Genomic DNA, 14,707 nt, shown 5'->3' with positions numbered 1-14,707 from the left:
CCACATCTTGAGCTACTGATAAGCCTTCAGGGACAATACCATGCATAGAATTGTCATCTCTTGTGATAACAATGCCTTCTTCTGGAATACCTCCTGAAGGACCTGCCTGAGGCTGTTTTACAGTTCACATTTTTTTTAATAAATAGAAGAAATATACTCTAAAATAGTGATAAAAACCATAGTATAGTAAGTGCATAAACCAGTAATAGTTGTTTATTATTGTTATCAAGTATCATTATATACTGTACATAATTGTATGTGCTCCACTTTTATATAGCTAACAGCATGTACGCTTGTTTACACTAGCATCTCCACAAATATGAGAGTAATGCATTGTGCTAGGATATTACAAAGGCAACAATGTCAATAGAAATTTTTCAGTTCCATTATTATCTTATGGAGTCTTCATAGTACCTACTGTCCAGCCTGTTGTTGACTGAAATAGCATTATTTGGCATGACTCTATTTTAGTCTCTCCTTTTGGGCTGGTCATATTCCCAGATAAGCCTCTTCAGTCTCCCTTCTGAAGGGTGAAGAGTGGGCTGGTGCCTGTGTTCTTAGAGTGAGCAAGACAATTGGACAGGGACATCAATATGAATACTGCATAATGTATGGTCACTGAATTGAATTGTGTTTTTGATTAAGGACTTTCTTACCCTACAGATGAATAAATTTCTAGCTTTCTGCTAAGGAAGGGGAGGGGCAGTTACCTGGCAGTGGGGGAAGAGCTTGGGAGCATCACCTGCTTTTCAGATAGCTCTCCCCACAGGCCTTTGCTGACTTAGGATTCATTCAGCTTTCTTCTAAGTCAGGAACCACTTGTCCATCTTCTCTTGAGTTTCCAAAATTTGTTTCTCTTGTCCTTTCTCCTATTCTCCATATTATGGGTTTAAAAAAAAAACACTTTCTTAAGTCTCTTTACTGTGGTTTTAGTGGAGCTTTTTGAGGAAGCAAGATTCGATGCTCATCTTAACCCTGATGTTATCAAGTCTCACCTGATTTGCCACCTCCTCCAGAGGACCTTCCCATACCTAATGCCACCCCACCCCCAATAACTTGGTTAGGTCCCTCACTGTGGGTGCCCAGAGCACTGTATGCTTCTTTTATGCAAACACTGTTAATATTTGTTGCAATTGTTTGCATTCTTCTTGTTCTTGCTCAATTCAATGCTCTGAAGGGAAAGACTATCACAACTCTGTCCCCAGTGCCTAAAGAGAGCCTAACCTGCAGCAAATACACCACAATTATCTCCTGAGTTAATAGATTAATTATTTCCGACGGTGAACAGCAAATTATAATAGAAGGGGGTTTGGCTAATTCCTATTTTATTTGATTTAGGGGTTCAAGGCCTTTAGAGCCAAAAGTTGTTCTCAATTCTTTTTGGTAAATGCATTTGAAGACATAGTTTCTTTTAGAAAATCAGCCCTTATTAGTTTGAATTGCTAGAATTACTCATTTGTTTTATGTGATTCATGAGTATTAACAAGGAGATAAATACATGAACACCTTCAAACAGCCCCTACTAATTCCATATGTAATTCTTTCTTTCAGTTAATATACACTAATTATAGAATGTTTCATACAGTAGAATGCTGTGGTGTTTTAGAATCTGCTCTCTTGAATATTAAATAATCTTTTGCTTCTTGCCAACTCTACAGCTCTGCAAGTTAAATGTCAACTTTAAAAGGCAATGAATAAGAATGAGTTTGCTCAATGGACCAAAATACGCTTCAACTTATAAAAGAAAGACTGTAATCATAAGGTAAATTTAAGGTTTAGGTTACCTCTTAAGGGAGAAAAATTAGAATAAGGTATAGCTTTGTTATTAAGGAGACATTAGGTTGATGGACTTATCTTAATTTTTAGATAATGTCCATTATGCTGAAATGGCATTTGACTGACTCTCTTTCTCATAACTCAACCTATGTCCCACCTACTTTATTTTGGACCAGTGTGAAGAAGACGTAACACCTTTCCCCCATCAGTGGGTAGCAAACATCTCAATGACACTAATTGAAAATCAGAACAGCTAGAATGTTTGACACCACCAGAACTTGTCACTCCTGACCTTAACTAAAGAAAAGGGCTCGGTGAATAATTTCTTCCACGTGCATCACAGATGGAGGAGATGGATGAAAAATAAATTTCAATATAGGGAACAGTTAGGATGACACTAAAGTGATTATCAGAGACTTAAACTTTAAAAATGAAATTTATAGACTTTGAGTCTGGATAGAGCTTATCTAGAACTAAAGCTATTGGTTTCCTTGAGAGCTGGTCTCAGTCCCATCAGTGAGTCTCCAAGGAACTGACAGTGGCCTGTGATGGGCAGAGTGAGAGTCAAGGAGGTTCAAAGACCTCTCAGACATCAACAATGCCTGTTTGGTCTCAAACTATTAATAATACAAATGCATGTGTAGGGAGTCTCTAACATGGATAACTTACGCGACATGGATAGAGACAGCAGAGGAATAGAAACGTAACAAGAGGCACGTTTCCTTTATGGCATATAGGAAAAGTGGATGGGAACGTGAATATAGTAAGCAAGTCAATTTAAGAGTTTTTATTTGCCTTCCTACCTGATTCTTGGGCATTCTCAAGTAACTTTTACTTAATTTGAAAGTACACTTTACATCAGGTATAACTGATGAGTTGATGGATGCAGCACGCCAACATGGCACAAGTATACATATGTAACAAACCTGCACGTTATGCACATGTACCCTAGAACTTAAAGTATAATAATAAAAAAAAAAAAAAGAAAAGAAAAAAAAAAAAAAGAAAGTACACTTTACGAGGCATGGAAAACAAATTCACTAATTATCAAAAGGCCCCGTATATCTGATTATTTAATATAAAATCATTTTATGATTTGTTCACAGAACCAGATGATTGTAGCTAATTCATTCTAGGAAGTAAGGTTTTCCATGTACAAATATCTGGGCTGTGTCTACAACTATTAAACAAGCAATCAGACCCCAAACTAGCAAAACAAACAACAACCAGAACTGTATCAAGCAGATCCAATTTTGAAAGGGAGATGTAGTAATAGATATAATTTTGTGTTACGAACTTATTTCTCAGAAGTCCTCATTTAAATATACACATAGAGTTCCTTCTCTATTCCCACTGTTTCACTTCACTTCACTTTTTTTTTTCTCTTTAAAAAAAAGGAAAAAAAATATATACACATATAAACATGTGTGGTCCCAGGATAATGGTCCACAGAAGAAGTCAGTTTTTTTTTTTTTTTGATAGGGAAAAATCAGTTCAGGTAGCGTATTTGCTGTGTGAGAAGTAGGTCCGTGGGGTCCTGAGTTTGAGGGCTCCTCAGGAGTACTGAGTTCCTACTGGAGGCTGGAGAAGCACCCAAGGTAGAACTCATACAAAGTCAGCCCTAACTACTGTACCTTGTTGTTTTCACCAAATTTGATTGCCTCCTGGTGGTAGTAATTAGTGCATATTGTTGAAATTTCATAATAAATGATTCCACAATTCATCCAAACATTTATGTAATCCACATAATGGGAAAAGAAAGAAATTAATAGTGTTTGGGATCACTGAGTAGCTTTTGGAAATTGCGTGTGGTCGTGGCCGGGTGGGGAGGGTGTTTGCTTTTTACAGAAAGAACATGGTATAGAAAAATAGGATAGAAAACCTGGGTTCTACTTCTGGGCCTGCAATAAACCTGCTACATGGCCGTGTGCTGCCTAATAGCCCTCTCTGGACTCCAGTTGTTTCCATTTGCAAAATGAGGGGATTGAACCAAACGATCTGTAAAGTCCTTTCCCACTCTAAAATTTTATGGCTCTAGGAGAAAGGCATCTATAGTTTCTATAGTTGCATAAATGGGCAAGTTAAATGAGGCCTAAAAGTAGTTCAGGCAGTTAAGTGTTCATTGTTGGGATAGAGCACTTATCCATATGTGTGTGGAGTGGTCACTTCACAGTAGCAGTAGCAAGCCTGGGCCATCGTTTAAATTCTTCCCTTTTATTCCTCGCTCTGAGACATTAGCATCTATAAAATCTTTGGCACTCTTCAGAGGAAAGGGACTACATATAAATAGTAAGAAGGATTTTTTCTTTTCTCAAAGTATAGTACAGGAAATTTATTTTTTTTTCTACTTATGCATTTGTGCTGTGGCTTGTCTCCTGGTAAAATATTACCGAGTTGTTGAACATTTTGCCAGATGAAAAAAGTTTAAAAAGTTACCCTATGGTGATGATGATATGGTATGATTTGTGTCCCCACCCAAATCTCATCTTGAATTATAATCCCCATAATCCCCACATGTCAAGGCAGAGACTGGGTGGAGACAACTGGATCATGCGGGCAGTTTCCTCCATGCTGTTCTCTTGATAGTGAGTGAGTTCTCACCAGATCCGATGGTTTCATAAGGGCCTTTTCCCCCTTCGCTGACTCTTCTCTCTTCTGCTGCCCTGTAAAGAGGTGCCTTCCACCATCATTGTAAGTTTCCTGAGGCCTCCCCAGCCATGTTGAACTGTAGTCAATTAAACCTCTTTTCTTTATAAATTACCCAGTCTTGGACAGTTCTTTATAGCACTGAGAGAATGAACTAATACAGATGAGGAGGAGGGTAACAACAAAAATAAGCGAAGAGGAGAGTTGGGTGATGAAAGGCCACGAGGGTGAGATAGGCTTGAATTCAGTTATTGATTCTCCAACTTATTCATTGTAGGACCTTTCATTTTTGTCTGGCCAGCTTTCTTCTTTTGGACAACATCTTCTCACCTATTCAGTGTAATTTGACTAGGCCATATTATGGATGGCTGACTCTGTTCCCCACTTCTACCTCCCCACAAGCCTAAGTATTGGGCACAAGATCCAGACCAGGCTGTTCAGAGGATAGTTATTAGAGTTCTAGAGAAGATGCCCTCTTCTTCTTCAGTTGCAAGTTACAGAGGACATCCCGCTTCTGTGGAAGTATCTGTGTAAAAATAAAGTTAAACAGAGGTATGGGAAAAGACAGTTCTGATTATATTCTTCTTATATGAGCTGATATTTTCCTTTAATTTTAACCTATTAAGTTTGAGTTGGGTTTCTATAACTTATACTAATACTGATAAAAGCAAACAGTTACATGATGCTTATTATGTACCAGGCACTATTCTAAGTGGTTTATGTATGTTAACTCAGTGATCCCTACAAAAACTCCATGAATTGGTTTCATCATTATCTGCATTCTGTGATGGGAAATACAGAAGCACAGAGAAGTAAATAACATGTCCAAACTCTCACAGCTGGCCAGGGATAATGGCCAGTATTTGAGCTGAGATAGTTTAATGGCAAAGCTCACAGCCTCTTCTGTGCTGCTTCTCTGATTAACAGGCCAACTAAGAGACCTCTGGCACACACTTAAGTTTCCTGAACATCACTTACCTCTGTAAACGTGGAGAGAATAATTGCTATATTTAGGCAGGCCAGGCCTTGAGCACTGGATTAGTCAGTATGCTCCGAGAAACAAAGCCAATATGATATATATGAGGAGATTTATTATGTGCTTACATGGTTATGGAAGCCAAGAAGTCCTACCATCTGTCTTCTGTAAGCTGCAGGGCTGAGAAAGCCAGTGGCACAATTCACTTAGAGTCTGAAGGCTGGAGAGCCAGGGGAGATGATGGTGTAACTCCTGGTTCAACTCTGAAAGCCTGAGAACTAGTGGGACTGATGATGTAAATCCCAGAGTTCAAATGCCAGATAACTAGGAGCTCAGATGTCCAAGGTCAAGAGAAAATGGATATTCTAGCTCAAGAAGAGAGAAAATGAACCCTTCCTCTTTTTGTTCTGTTTAGGCTCTACATGAATTGGAATGACGTCTACCTACATTGGTGAGGGCAGATCTTCTTTACTCAGTCACTGATTCAAAAGCTACTCTATTTTCTATTAGCAAAATAGATGGACAGAAACAGACAGAAATAATGTCTTACCCACTATCTGGGCATTCTTTGGCCCAGTCATGTTGACACATAAAATTAGCCATGACAAGCACTAAGCTTATAAAGGAAATACTGGTGAAAAGTTATTTATCCATTTTGAAATTTCTCAAATCAAATGTTCCATTTCTTAAACTACCTGGGCTCCTGGTTCCTTAGACATGCCTAGGTCCTGGCTTGACATTTTTGCCCTGTGAGGCAGCAATGCTATCTGAGTGCATATCACCAACCTGAATTTCCTGGAATGGATGGCTTGGCTGGTACTGAGTGGTGATGGCTTACTAGTTGGCAAGTTTGCTGAATTAATTTCAGAGTCAACCTAAATGCAATTTTTCTTTGCGTCATCCTTGCATATAGGATATCTCTCCTTAGCTGATAAATGTTGAAGTCAAATGACCGAGGAGGTGGGATATTGGTGTTAGTATTTGGGGTTGTGACTCAGGTCCTGATGAGTTTGGTTTGGAATTTGGATTGTGTGCCTTGGCAAAGGATATTTTAACAGCAGGTAACAATAAACGATTCTATCACTATCCTTGCATTGTAATTTAAATAATTTGATAAGAAAATGTATGTGAAAGCACATGATATAGTACCCATTAGATCTGAAGTTTTGGCATCCCGATGGGCTGATGGCTGACTCAGACCATCCTTTGTTTCCTGTAGGTCTTTATTGAGTCTAACTTTATTACAGTAGCCATTCAAGTTATATCTGCCAAGTGGAAAGTCAGGTTTCTTTGTAGTTTTGAGTGTGCTCAGTGAGGCTCTAAAACTAGCATTATGAAGATAGGCTTATATGATTTATCTTGTGGTCACTAGTTTGCAGAGATGGCCACAGCACTTTGTTCCCTCTCTGAACATGCGTGCTGCTGCTCCCAGGAAGAGGCTGAGGTTATTTGCCTGCCCTCTGCACCCGGGCTGGCCTGGTGACTGGTTTTGATTAATAGAATGTGGCAGAAATGATATCCTGGATTTCTGAGTACGGACATTAAGAAAAATAGTAGTTTCTACTTTCTGATTCTCAGATCCTAGCTGAAATGCTGTGAGAAGCCCAAGACACATGGAGAAGCCACATGGAGGAGAATCAAGGCTTGTGTTTGACAGCTCCAGTGAAGCTCCCAGACAATAGACAAAACAAACTGGAGCCATGTGAAGGAACTGTCTTGGATCATCCAGCCCAATCAAACCTCTGGACAACTGTAGCTCTAACTAACATCACATGGAACAGATAAACCACCCGGCTGAGCTAATCATTCCACAGAATAATCAGAGATAATAAAATAGTTGTTATTTTAAGTTACTTTTAAGTCATAACAATAGGTAATTGAAACAACCTTCATATCTCTTAATACCATCTTATATGGTCATTTCTTCTGATATTAAGCCTATAGGTATAGTTTTTGCCATTTTTAATCTATCAGAGATGTAAGAAGTTCAAATTGTGGGGACTGATGAGCTAATAAAACAATGTGCACAATAATCAACTCAAAATGGACTAAAGATTTTAGTGTAAGACCTGAAACCATAAATCTCCTAGAATAAAACAGAGGGAGAAACCTTCTTGACATTGGTCTTGGAAATGAAATGATTTTTTGGACAGACATCAAAGGTACAGGCAGCAAAAGCAAAGCAAACAAACAAAAACAAAAATGAGACTACATCAAACAAACAAAAGAAAAGCTTCTTCACTGCAAAAGAAACAAAAATGAGGCTGGGCGTGGCGTCCTCAGCACTTTGGGAGGCCAAAGGCAGTGGATCACTTGAGGCCAAGAGTTTGAGATCAGCCTGGCCAACACGGTGAAACCCCATCTCCACTAAAAATACAAAAATTAGCTGGGCATGGTGGCATGTGCCTGTAATCCCAGCTACTCGGGAGGCTAAGGCAGGAGAATAACTTGAACCTGGGAGGCAGAGGTTGGAGTGAGCCGAGATCATGCCATTGCACTCCAGCCTTAGCGACAGAGTGAGTGAGACTCCGTCAAAAAAAAGAAAAAAAGAAAAAGAAACAAAAAATGAAAAGCCAACCTATGGATGAGGAGAAAATATTTGTAAGCATATATCTGAAAAGAGCTTCATATCCAAAATTTACAAGGAACTCATACAACTTATTAGTAAAAAAAAAAAAAAAAAAAAAAAAAAAAAAAAAGCCTGATAAAATGAGCAAAGGACTTAAATAGGCATTTTTTCCAAAGAAGACACACAAATGGCCAATAGGTATTTTACAAGGTGTTCAACATCACTAATTACCAGGCAAATATAAATCATAACCACAATGAGATATCACCTCATGCCTGTTGGGATGACTATTATCAAAAAGACAAAAGATAAGTGTGGGCAAGCATGAGGAGAAATTGGAAACCTTGAACACTGTTGGTGGGTGTGTAAAACGGTACAGCCATTATGGAAGAAAGTATAGAAGTTCCTTAAAAATAAAAAGTAGAACTACAATATGATTTATCAGTCATGCTTCCGGGTACACATCCAGAGGAAATGAAACCAGTATCTTGTAAAGATATCTGTACCCCCATCTTCATTACAGCATTATTCATAATTGCCAAGATACAGACTCAACCTAAGTATCTTGATGGATATTATTTCACCTTAAAAAAAGAAGGAAACCCTGCAATTTGTGACAACATGGATGAACCTAGAGGATATGATGCTAAGTGAATACAGACCCAGAAAGAAAAATACTGCATAATCTCACTTTTACATGGAATCTAAAATGTTGAATTTATAGAAGCTGAGAGTAGAATGGTGGTTGCCAGGACCTGAGGGGTGGGAGAAATAGAGAGATGTTGGTCCAAGGGTGCAAAGCTTCAGTCATGCAAGATGAATAAGTGCTAGAGATCTAATGTACAGCATGAGGATTATAGTTGACAATCATGTGTCATATACTTGAAATTTGCTAAGAAAGTAGATCTGAAGTGTTCTCATTGCAAAGAAAGGTAACTATGTGAGGAGATGGATATGTTAATTAACTTGACTGTAGTAAAAACAGTTTAATATGTAAATATGTATCAAAACATTATATCATGCACTTTATACATGTACAGTCTTGATTTAAAATAATTTAAAAAGCCCAAAGTGAGTGGCAAAAATTTTTTAAACATCAGGGCTGTGGAATTTATATTTAAACCTGACATTTCCTTTAATCCCATGTGTATTAATAAAGAGCCAGTATAACTAGTATTACTCTTCATAATATTTAAAGTTTATGTAGTTGTCATAGAAAATCATTAGTTATAATTACTTAAAATGAAGACTTCGGTGGATGTCTGTGAATAGTAGTGTACTATGCATCTTTGAGCTACAGAGGTGGTTTCACAGGAATGAGAGTTTTCCAGAATTTCAGAAATCTTTGCTGCTATCTGTATTTAATTTGATTCTGTATTTGACAGTTACAGAGTTAAATTATTACCCAAACATTTAAATCTTATATTGTTCTTTCAAATGGCATTTAAAAAGTATTAGGCCTGAGGAAATTACATTTGTCCCACATATCTGAGTTAATTCTTTCAATATAACCATTTAATGAGTGCATACTATTTACTAAGAAGAGTTAGGCGCTGGGAATATAGAAAAAGACATCAGCTCATTTGTCCAATGTATGAGACGGAAAAACAACCAATTAATACTTATGTATCAGCCAAGGAATATGCTTGGCTGAAAGTAACAGGAAACCTAACTAATAGCAGCTTGAATAATTAAGACATTTATTTGGTCACCTGGCATGAAATATAAAGGCAAGGAGTCCAAAACTGGTATGGCACTTAAACAATGTCATCAAGAATTTGGATCTTTTTGTCTTTCTTCTTTATAAGTCTTATTAAGTAGCTTTTGTCCTTGCAATCTCAAGATGGTTGCTATGCCTCCAATCCCCATTCTGTTCCAGAAAGAAAGAAGTGAAAAAATAAAGAGGTAAAGGGAAACCCTCCCCAGGATCTTCATCCTACATCTATTTCACGAACTGTGGCTTGGCCACCCATGTCTACATGATTGTTTTCAGCTTCTAAGTAGAGAAAGACAAGGGAGAAGGGAATTTGGAATAAGTGTTGATTGGGCCAGACTACTTGCCACAACACACTGGGGGTGAACATGATGCAAGGGAGCACTGCATCAGATTTGGGAGGTCAGGAAAGGCTTCTAGGTAGAAGCAACACCTGAGCTGAGTCACAAAGTCTGAGTTGGAGTCAGCCAGATCAACAGGAGAGAAGGGCACCCTAGGCAGAGGATGAAGGATGTACAAAAAAGGCAGGGAGGCTGGGTGTGGTGGCTCACACTTGTAATCCCAGCACTTTGGGAGGCTGAGGCAGCAGGATCACCTGAGGCCAGGAGTTCAAGACCAGCCTGGCCAACATGGTGAAACCCCGTCTCTACTAAAAATACAAAAGTTAGCCAGCAAGGTGGCATGCACCTGTAATCCCAGCTACTCAGGAGGCTGAGGCATGAGAATCGCTTGAACCAGGGAGGTAGAGGTTGCAGTGAGCTGAGATTGCCAACACTGCATTCCAGCCTGGGAGACAGAGTGAGACTCCGTCTCAAATAAAAATAAAATAATAATAATAATAAAAAGCAGGGAGGAGCAGGACCTACGGGAGGCATGCTTGGCTCATAGAGCAAGAATTTGCAGTGATGACAGGTAAAGTTGGAGAGAAATGCTGGGGCTAAGAAAGCAGGACCTGAAAGCCATGCTGAGCTCGGACTTTATCATGTAGGTGGTATTAAAGGTTTTTGAGCATAGAGTGGGAATAATCAGATTTGTATTTAGAAAACAGAGAACAGATTGGTAGGCAACTGAGATTGCAGTCTCGAACGTACCAAGGCAAGACGTAAAAAAAGCCTGACCTTAAGCAATGGTGGTGTGGAGGCGGAGAAGGGTGCAGATTTTAGATCTATCTAAAAAAAAAAAGAAAAAAGAAAAAAGAGGCATTGACATCTACTTGAGAATTGATTAATTATGGGGGTAAAGCAGACTTGAGATTGATTCCTAGGCTTCTGGCTTAGGCAACTGGAGGGTGGTGGGGCCATTCACTGAGGCAGTGAAGTCAGGAGGAAGAGCAAGTATCAGATAGCATGTGGATATTTGAGATTGGGGCACAAGAGAGATTACTGATCCAGTCCCAACTGCTAATATAGGTATCCTAGCTGATTCCTTTGCCTCATCTTTTCCTTTCAATCTGTTCTCCAACCTGCAGCTTGAATAATCCGTTTAAAACGTAACCCTCCCACTGTTTAATATCATTACAGTATAGTTTTCTCTTCTACCTTAATGAGCATTTACTATGTGTATGGCACTGAGATAAGGGCTTTACATGCCATATCTAGGGATCTTAGCAAATGCTGGGCTTGGATCAGGATTAAAATCAGATTCAAATTGTCCTCCATTTCATCTTTCCTCTCCACCTCTTACCCACTAGCTTCTTAGAGGTTGATCTCTAAAAAGTAGGCCTGGGGCTTGGGCACATGGCTCATACCTGTGGTCCCAGCATGTTGAGAGGTTGAGGTGGGAGGATCAGTTGAGCCTAGAAGTTCAAGTCTGCAGTGAGTTTGAATCACCTGTTCTGTGAAAGAACTGTATATACAAAGCGACCCCCAAATGCTGAAGGAATAAGAAAGAGGCAGACAAATCCAGGTCATAGGTTTCGGGTAGTTTAAGGGAACTTAAAAGCAGGGAGACTTACAGAAGAATGGTCTTGGGAGGCCACAATACAGGTAGATCTCCACATCGCAAATCCCCAGACCCAGGGCTTAAATCTTAGGGAAAGTATCATTGCTCTGGAAGGAATGTGTAGGTGGCTATGGATGCCAAAGCCTATGATTTCCAGAACAACAAGGGTCGTTTTGGAGGACACTTACAATGAGCAGGTCTTCCTACAGAAAGAGTAATACATCAGTCAGACATTTGGGAGGCATTCTTGAACTTGGGGTTAGTTAGAAGTTACATGGTGGATTGGCATTTAAAATAAAGTCACTCTTCTCTCCTTGTGGCCACTGCACTCCAGCTAGGGTGATGGAGTGAGACCTTGTCTCAAAAATAAAGAAATAAAATTTTAAAAATAGGCCTGGAATTCAGCAGCTGTGGATTTGTTCTGTGGCTAATTCAGCAGGTAGAAGTAGGAGGAAATGACAGGGATGTCTGTATCAGCTCAATATAAGTTTTTTTTTTTTTTTTTGAATGATGGTTGCTGTTAAGAATGAGACAGAGATTTCCAGAGTGGTTGTAAGTTGCAGTCTCATCTGCACAATGCACCCCTCACCTTAACACAGGGTCAGGTAGACTCCATGACCGGCTGTGGCTACGTTTGTCTTAAGTAATGAATACTGCTTCTACTGCTGCCAGTGATAAGATTAACTCCAAATTAATTCCCTGCTTCTTTAAGTCACATACTCACATTCAGACTCCTAGATGGGACCTGTCTGATTTGGTGAATACATGTCACATGCCCTTGTTCTGGCTGCCAGGAAGCTGGGTGATAAAATATCTGCCACCCATCTAGACAAAACAGTAAAGAAACAGAAACAGTTGATCTTTAAGGTTCCTTTGAGCTTAAGAAGCTGTGATTCTGTGGGCTTGGGTACATCATCTTGTCATCGAGTCGCACATGTTACCACTGGTGTTAGGGCAGCTGTCGATGTTTTAACTCATACCATGAATTTTATGATAACTCCAATATCAGACACCGTTTCCTTTCTTATCTTACAAAACATCTTCCGTTATACTCTACCTTACAAAGTATATCATGACTACAACCGTTAAAGACAAAAGAGGGCAAGCGTAGCAAATTGTGTGTGGTGCAGGGTGAAAGCCGGCCACCTAACTTCCTGGCATCCTTACAGTGTGGCATATCCTAGTGAATTTACTGGTTTCTGGTCTTCAGTTTTACATTTCCGGAAAGCCTGTTTTTATCAGTACTTCAGAATTTATCTGACACATGGAGATCAACTCATGCTCATTAAATTCACGAGAAACATCAGAATTCTAATTAGTTAATTTATGAGAAATAGAAATTTCAAGCACACCAGAAGGTCATGTCAGCCTAATAAAAGGCATTCTCTCTCTGTGAAAAACCATACGGGGAAGCCAAACAATAATCAGAATGTTGTTCACTCTTTAAAATCAGAGCAAGGGGAGTTGGTTACATGATTACAATGATTAATGGCCTTAGACTTCGGTGGCCTGATTGTAATAGGATTCTTTTGGTGGTAAGGAACAAAAACACAATTAAAATTTTCTTGGGCAAGAAGGACAGTTTATTAAAAGAATACTGGAGTGCCTCATGGAACTTTGGGAAAGTCCTTTGAAGAACCTGGCTTCAGAGATTACTGGAATCGGGACTAGAAAAAACTTGGGATTCTCTTCCTGTTGGCTTTATTCCCTCCCTCTGAGGATCAACTTCTTCCACTGGCTGGAGGATGTTACATCCCTCAGTTACTGTCATGGGAGAGTGAGTGGCCCTTTTCCATTGGTTACTATTAAGAAAAGGAAATCCCAAAGAGGGCCCTGACCTAACAGCCACGAGTAGGGACGGGAACGGTAAAGCAGAGCCACCTGGCACACACTTGTTTCTGCTGGTTCCAGATAATGACTTAAAGTCACTGTTGGCTGTCAGTAAGTCCGGTTTGGTGGATTGACATTGATGTAGTCCAGCTCTGCTTCCAGAACCAGGGGGATCTGTTTGTGAACCAGGATACCTCTTCCCCAAGACAATGCCTAGAAATAATGCCTCCCTTGTCTTTCTGACCTCTTGCTTCCTGGAGTTTCTCTGAAAGGCATTTCTCTTTTAATGGACCTGTTCTTTCTGCTACAGCTAATATCTAGAGGAAGATCCATGTTGATTTCCCATATTTTTATTCTCAAAAGACCTCCTTATTTCAAATTTGGGGAGCACGTAATGTACTCTCTATCACTTGAAGATTGATTGTTGTCCTGTTCTTCGGATTTTTTTTAAGGGGGCAAGGGAGGGAGGAGGCAATCACAAAGAGTTGGTGAGTAATTGGCTGAAAGTCATCATTCAATATTATAAAAGTTTCCATTTTGTTCCGCAATCCCTTTCTAGAAAGATAACTGACTGTTTTGATCTTTCACCTGTATTTACTATGCATACTCATTGTAGTTAATCTATATCTCTTTATATTCTAATTTTATTTTAATGATTTAGTTATTCAATGAATGTTTCTCATTGCCTACTTTGTATCAGACTCTGCGCTGGGAGGTGATAATAAGGAGAGGGAGAAGGGCTCAATTAGGAGGGACAGGTTTCTGTCTGCTTTACATGAGTAGAGAGATACCCAGATACTGACCTGCAGGATAGTTCAGCCCAAAGCAACTCTCCAGTGTTCTACTGGGGTTCCTGATAAGCATATCATTTGAGTCATAACTTTGAGTGAGAAGAGGGTAGGGAAGCAAGTTCACTGTTATCTATTAACACAAACATATTTTAAGATTATGGAATATTTTCATTTTCTAAAATACTCTTCAAACACCCATCTACTCATTACCCAGTTGTAATGTAAGTTTTTAAAGAAATGGGTTATCATGATTTATATAGCCATTCAATATATCCATTTTCTTGCAGGACATTAGCTTCCAAATTTTCACTATTACAAATAAGGCCACAGTAACTATCATTATACACGCCTCCTTGAATATATATGTAAGAGTTTCTTTATACCCCATAAATATTACAATTATAAATCATCAATTCACAGTAACATTTTTTTAAAAATAGTTTTCTTTATATTCAGAATTGCTG

The 14,707-nt window shown here is 39.1% G+C and overlaps 1 protein-coding gene across 7 annotated transcripts in view; it reads left to right on the top strand.

Moving 5' to 3' along the window:
- Window positions 1-14,707, top strand: part of CFAP95 (cilia and flagella associated protein 95) — an 86,832-nt gene that overhangs the window by 42,477 nt on the left and 29,648 nt on the right. For 2 of the 7 annotated variants that reach the window (XR_011612471.1, XR_003013388.2), the window contains exon 5: window positions 1,659-1,762. The exons of the other annotated variants lie outside the window; for them this stretch is intronic. The gene's annotated coding sequence lies outside the window, so the exon portion shown is untranslated. The remainder of the gene's footprint in view (window positions 1-1,658; window positions 1,763-14,707) is intronic. 7 annotated transcript variants of the gene reach the window in all.

The sequence above is a fragment of the Macaca nemestrina genome, chromosome 14, assembly GCF_043159975.1.
Source record: "Macaca nemestrina isolate mMacNem1 chromosome 14, mMacNem.hap1, whole genome shotgun sequence".
Lineage (NCBI taxonomy): Eukaryota > Metazoa > Chordata > Mammalia > Primates > Cercopithecidae > Macaca > Macaca nemestrina.
The sequence above is the reverse complement of the archived record's forward strand: the minus strand, read 5'-3'. Positions and strand labels throughout refer to the sequence as shown.